This window comes from Watersipora subatra, chromosome 1 (genome assembly GCF_963576615.1).
Source record: "Watersipora subatra chromosome 1, tzWatSuba1.1, whole genome shotgun sequence".
Classification (NCBI taxonomy): Eukaryota; Metazoa; Bryozoa; class Gymnolaemata; order Cheilostomatida; family Watersiporidae; genus Watersipora; species Watersipora subatra.
Genome location: NC_088708.1, coordinates 72,836,720 through 72,843,065, shown reverse-complemented (window position 1 = coordinate 72,843,065; position 6,346 = coordinate 72,836,720). Strand labels below are relative to the sequence as shown.

Sequence of the window (6,346 nt, the reverse complement as noted above, 5' to 3'; positions counted from 1 at the left end):
TGATTTTCTTGTATGTTATTAGCAAAAATATCTATGTCAATGCTAAACAAGTAGATGGATGCTATATTTTCGGTTCATAGACTTGGAAAACATCTTCAATGGAAACGCATATGGCGAGCTTGCGAGAGCGTGTCAAACATACAGGCCGCGCCCACTATTTTTATATAATACCAAATGAAGAGACCATAACATTAACAAACCAAAACACCTCCCACTTGCAGTAGTTATAAAATGGAGTGTTGTATTATACACCATTTGAAAGAAAACAAAATTCTCTATAAGTTGATACTAATAATTTTATAACTTAAAACAATTTAACTCTTTTAAAGCTCGAGTCAAAGCACAAGGCTTACTTGAATTTGCATATAGCTCAAATTCTGATAACTCTGATAGGTTTTGTATCTGCAACCAGCTTCTGGCTTGTGTTTCTAAAGGAATTATATGTTTTGATGTCTGTGTAAAAACCCTAGGTGCTGGTGCTAAATGGTAAACATATATAACAACATAGTGGCTGACGATAATATTCATTTGAATACTGTATGTGGATGCCTTTCCTTATAACTGTTCATCTCACAAATCTGCAAACCCCCAAACCCGCAAACCTGCAAAATATTTATCAGCTCAAGCAAGAGCGCAGCAGCAATTGCAATTAAAGCATTATCTCAAATTATATCTCAAATTTTGTTAGGTATGTATTGCAAAACAATTTAATTACAAAAATACAAATAATAGAAAAGTGCAGCTCAGAGTTGGAAGTGTAAATACAAAAGACTGCTTCCCTTAGGTAGCTCCATTTTTCACCTGCCACACAATTAAGTCTGTTTTTGTACAAAAAGTAAGCAGATTTACAGACAGAGTTTAAAGTGAGATATTAGAAACAATATTGCTAACAGGCGTCAACCATTAAGCATATTACATAAACATCGCTTGTTAGCAATATTTATGTAATATTAACGCATTACATAAATATTGCTTCCAGTCATTGTGTTGTTATCAGGGTTGAGGGAACAGGGAAAATTGCAATTACCGATTAATTTATAATTCACTGGTCGTTTAAAATTGCTTTAATAATTAAATTAATTGATTTTGAGTTTGTGAACATGCACTAATACTTGAATAATATCTATATATTATGTTATTGGCAATAGTTTCATTTTAAACAGAAATGTTTTACAACTTGAGCCATACAAGAATCATGAAAAAAATAAAATGCAACAGTTAGCCAATCGAGTCAAATAAATGGTTTGAGATACAATAAAATAACATGTAAAATACCTTTTTCTGCTAAAAAATGGATAAGAGAATGTCTATGAGGTGGGAGATTGTTAAAACAGCTAGCAATGACATCTTCAAAATAATTGTTAGATGTTGTATGCAATTTGTTCATACCACATAAGGTGAAATTTGTTGTAAACTTGTAACTGTCATGTAAAAAAGATGAGAACACAAACCATGAAAGATCTTAAAACCTTCTATTGACGTAAAATAAACATTTAGCGTAGACAGAGTAAAAAAATTCAAAAAATTGGAAAGATCATTTGCTGGAATAAGATATGCTGAAATATTATGTAAATTTGAAATTTGTCAAAGGCTTTTTTGTGCAGCAAAAATAAATCATTAGCGACATATCTTGGAGCTAGATTATAATAAATGTGTATACTATAAATAATATGGCAAAAGATAAGCTGATAATAAAATGCAAAGACAGATTTTGAGTTTATGTTTGGCCTGCAAAACTGGAGAAAAGTCGACGACTTATTACAAATAGTGTTGACATGATTACTCCAGGAAAGTCGATCTGTCAAAACAAATCCTAGCAATTTTGTCTCAACTCGACAAGTGATACAGCGGCTATTAAATTTAAAAGTAAAGCTACTTTGAAGGTTTTCATGTTATAAAGAAGAAAATGTGATTTTGTAAATTGAAATTATGACTTATGACTACTTAGAATTTAACTAATCTTTTCTGTTACTAGTTTTGAGAATCTGTTTACTGCAGAACTGACCAAATATGGTAAAATAATGCACCTCTGTTTGCCACACCTCATAAATAACCCAGATACAATTGTTGGTAAGCTCTGCCCTTCAACGCTGACTATAACGGAACGGCAAACAGGCAATGAACTCACCTCCGACACTAACATGAGAAGCAAAGAGAAGTGCTTTTCTGCGCATGTCCATCAAAATATATTGGTGCTTACAATATTTACAAATATAAGCGGATCATATTCTGAGCACTGCTGGGACTGCATATTATGCCTACGGTGGAGCGCCAATCAAGGTGGAGCCAATCAAGGTGGAGCCAATCAAGGAGAAACATCAAACAATGAATACAAAAAGCATTTGTAATTGCTTATGCTACCCTAAAGTCTATCATAACAAGGCAGCAAAATGTAAAGCGGTGGCAAAGGTTTGAGCCACAAAATGCTGATTAAAGTGTGTGACGTTGTGTCGTTGTGACGTGCAAAAAATGTATTAGAAGGAGAAATTTAAACTTTGCCTTTATAATGCAATGCAGGTTTTTTTTTTACATATAAAGCAGTATATATATATATATATACTCACAGTACAAAAACATGGACATTTGTATACCATGTTATATGAAATTATTTTTTTATAAATCTTGAAATAAGAAAATATTAACAGTCTAGAAAATATTAAAATTTCAAGTTTTAAAATTCGAAGTCTCCCAAGTTTGCAAAATAAATAATCTGTACCACATCTATTCAACTTTAAATATAGACAGTGCAACAAGCTGACATCTGAAAGTTCAAGGAAAAGTGAGCACTTCTTTTATAGTTTAAAGTTTGACTGGTTTAGACTGTTTAAAGGGTCAGCATAGGAATTGTTGGTTTATATAGATTTGTGCTGCCGGAGAAAGCGTTCTTCAATGTCGTTCTTAGCTGAAGTACCAACTGACACTAAAAGTCTACACCCTAGAGTCTTTCCTAGACCTTTGAGCTATATGACTAACAAACTCTCCAAATCGGTGGCACTTTAGCGCATTGCGAGTTTTAGTCAAGTTCTGTGAGACTGAGACAGTTTGGACTGACAACAGATCAATGAACTTTTCACTGATTCCTGTTCATTCAAGGAACTACTTAACCCACCATGTCTAGACACCGGCTAAAGAAACTCGGTCTAGTTTGGAAATATCACTGTTTATAACTTCTTCTGAGTTATAAACAAATGGAAATGTATGTTGTTGCCAGTATGACAAATACTGGCATGACTGTGACAGATGTACTTACCATTGCATACTGCTATCATCGTAGATGATTAGATCATCTGGTGACAGCTCAAATTTTGTACGTATTTCTAAAATTATATCGTATATTGTGGCAACATAATAGTACCTTCAAGTGAAACCAAAATATACAGCTCTTCAATGGAATATTCTTTGAGAAGGTTTCTGTGTGTACATATAACCATATAACAAGTAGTTATGCTTACAACTAGGTAAGTTACTTTGGCTAAACTTATGGTAGATTACTGATATTGCCGGTCACTCCGTGTAAACCAATGCAATATAATATCAAACAGTTGTACTGAAGAGAAGTACATGGTATATATGAACTAACCTAAAAAATTAATACAAATCAGCCAGCTCGGTAGATTTATTTCACGCTATTGCATAGGTTCTGGCATGTTGGATCAAAGTTGATATTTGGTTGATCATTAATATCTATACATCTTCGAAGACACACTTCTTGAGTTCAAAAACTCACCTCTTGACCGAGTCATCAATACACCTCAGCATGGCTGTATTTCCCTCTGAGGTTGCATGTGATGCAACTTTTGTTGAATACCGCTTCACCTGACCTTGATAGCTTCAACACAAGTAATGACAAATGTTTCCTTTTATGAACTTATGATTACGGTCAATGAAGTAGATACTTGATTTTTCTTAAAAGAACAAGCTAGCGATTCTCACTAATCTTTTTATTTATTGTGATAGGAATTTAGCCTGTGATCACAAGCATTGTCATAGAATGTAATAAATACCTGTTGTTTAAATTTACTGCAATTACAAGTCATATCTCTCAACTATCTTTGAATGAATGTCAGTCTTTGCGCTGTCTGATAGCAACATGTAGGGTGTGAACAAGGTCAACTCTTCCCATCAACAAGAACTCTTACAATCTCTCTTCAGTTTCAACCATTCAAGCTCATCCCATGTCCTTTCTCAACAACTTTCTTAATTGGTCACTATTCTCAACTATTTTATTATTGACTGCGCCGTCAGAACCGGGTGGTAGGTATTGCCTACCCATCGGAAATGTTCCATTTGGCCTACTACCAGTAGTTAATTAGCATTATCAGCATGACTCGTTAAAATTTCTATTGTTTTTTAGATATCGAGTTACTCATCGTCTCTGCAGTGTTCCACGGTACAATATAGGTACAGTGTTTCAATATTGATAATTTAAAAAAATGACCTTTCTGAACCAATCTTTCTCTTGATTATAACGGAGCTTGAGCAGATAATTCCAATGACAACTGAATTTCATGCCCGAGTGAAGTAATTGAGACCCAAATGCTATTGATAAGAGATGGGGACCCTAAAGGGGGCCGAGGGAAGGGCTGACTGGGTTTTACCTCGGCTGTTACTGATGATGACAAAAACCGTATTGCAGCAAGCGTTTCTAGCAAAAGACTCATTACATAATGGCTGGGGTGCGAAGCCGTGAAACTGTTCAATGCTCAATACAATGCAATGCTCAATGCAATGCTCAATGCAATGCTCAATGCAATGCTTAATGAAAAAATTGCTGAACTCTTGATGGTGGTTTTGTCGCAGGGTGACACCTTCTACATGCTGGAAAATAACAAAGAGAAACTCGATGATGGTTGTCCCAACTGTAGAATGACTGATGAATGCGAATAATAAAGTTTTAACCTGCAAGATTTATACCTTGAAGCCGAGTTTTTAGAAGACACCTGCATTGAGAGCCAAGAAACCTGTTTAGAGCGGTTTGTTTAGCTGTCTGAGAATATGATGGTGCGTATGATGTAGGTATTATTTGTGCATTAGGAAAATCTTTTGCATTTAATTTTGTATTATTTAATTGTGATTAAAAATATATAATATATATGTATGTATATACTAGCTGTACTACCTGGCATTTTCCGAGTAATAAAAAAGTCTTTGGACAGAAAATTTATTTTTGTTTAACATATACAGCATTTACCATTCTACATTTCAAACTTCATATTACGGCAAAAGTATCATGTGCAGTTTAAATAAATTAAACAAATAAATAAGACAACTGTAAAGGTGTTCAAACTTTTTCAAACAACTGTAAGTTTTAAATTTCATACTTTGAAAAAGGTGTTTCGTAAAAATAAATTAGGAGGAAAAATGAAAAGATAAAGGTGTACAAATGTTAATGTGAATTGTGAAATCATTAGCAAGTAATGGCTAAATATAGTCTGTTTTGCTACGATTACAATGAAAAGTTATTTGGTATACAATTATGCCTATATGATTTTAGTTAGTTTCAGTGTTGGCGTGCAAAAATATCGTAGGCTATTGGCGTACATAGCGTGTATAGAAACCCATTGTAATTATCTATTGCAATCACCTCCTGGTAAAAATCATAATCATCAAAAATAGTAACAAAACAGCATGTTAACCTTGGTAACTATAGGTACATATGTACAATAACTTTAGTGCATTTTGTGATTATGATCTGCAAGATAATATAACATTACAATATGTGGAGAGTTCTTACCGTCGAGACAGACGTGTAACATGATTGCTGAATCTAACTTAAATGAAAAGGAAGTTTTAGTATGTATTTTAGTAAACTTTAATCTTTTAACAAAAATTTTATCATTGATCCATTTGCGAATCCGTTTTTACTACAATGGATAACGCTGAACTCGCCACGGCGAGCAACCTATATCTCTTAATGTCGTATATAATCAGAACACAAATCATCAAATTTTAATTTTGAAAGAAATTATTGTTGATATCGTGTAGCAGAACAAATTCACCCGGACAAAAAATAACGGAAAAGCATCATGTTTCCTAGAGTTAGGCAAAAAATATTTCATAACAGGCATCGTAACGCGTGGGAACAATGCTCAAGTAATACGTCATTTGGCGCGTGCATATGGATATGGTATATAATAGTACCTTTGATAGATACGTCTTGTATAGCTCAGTAGTAAACCGTGTAGATTTTAAACTTGAGGTTGCAATCTCCATGAGATCAAATTTATCATACTGCGGAATTTTAAATCCAAGAGTTTAATAGCTGGACACACACAGACACATACCGACATTGAGAAATATATATATATATATATATACTATCTGTGCTACTGGTGTTGCCCGAGTA

At 33.8% G+C, this 6,346-nt stretch overlaps 1 protein-coding gene across 1 annotated transcript in view; it reads left to right on the top strand.

Annotated features, from left to right (window-relative positions):
- The window catches only part of LOC137386065 (cAMP-regulated phosphoprotein 19-like), a 249,677-nt gene that overhangs the window by 7,646 nt on the left and 235,685 nt on the right, over positions 1–6,346 (top strand). The window lies entirely within an intron of this gene.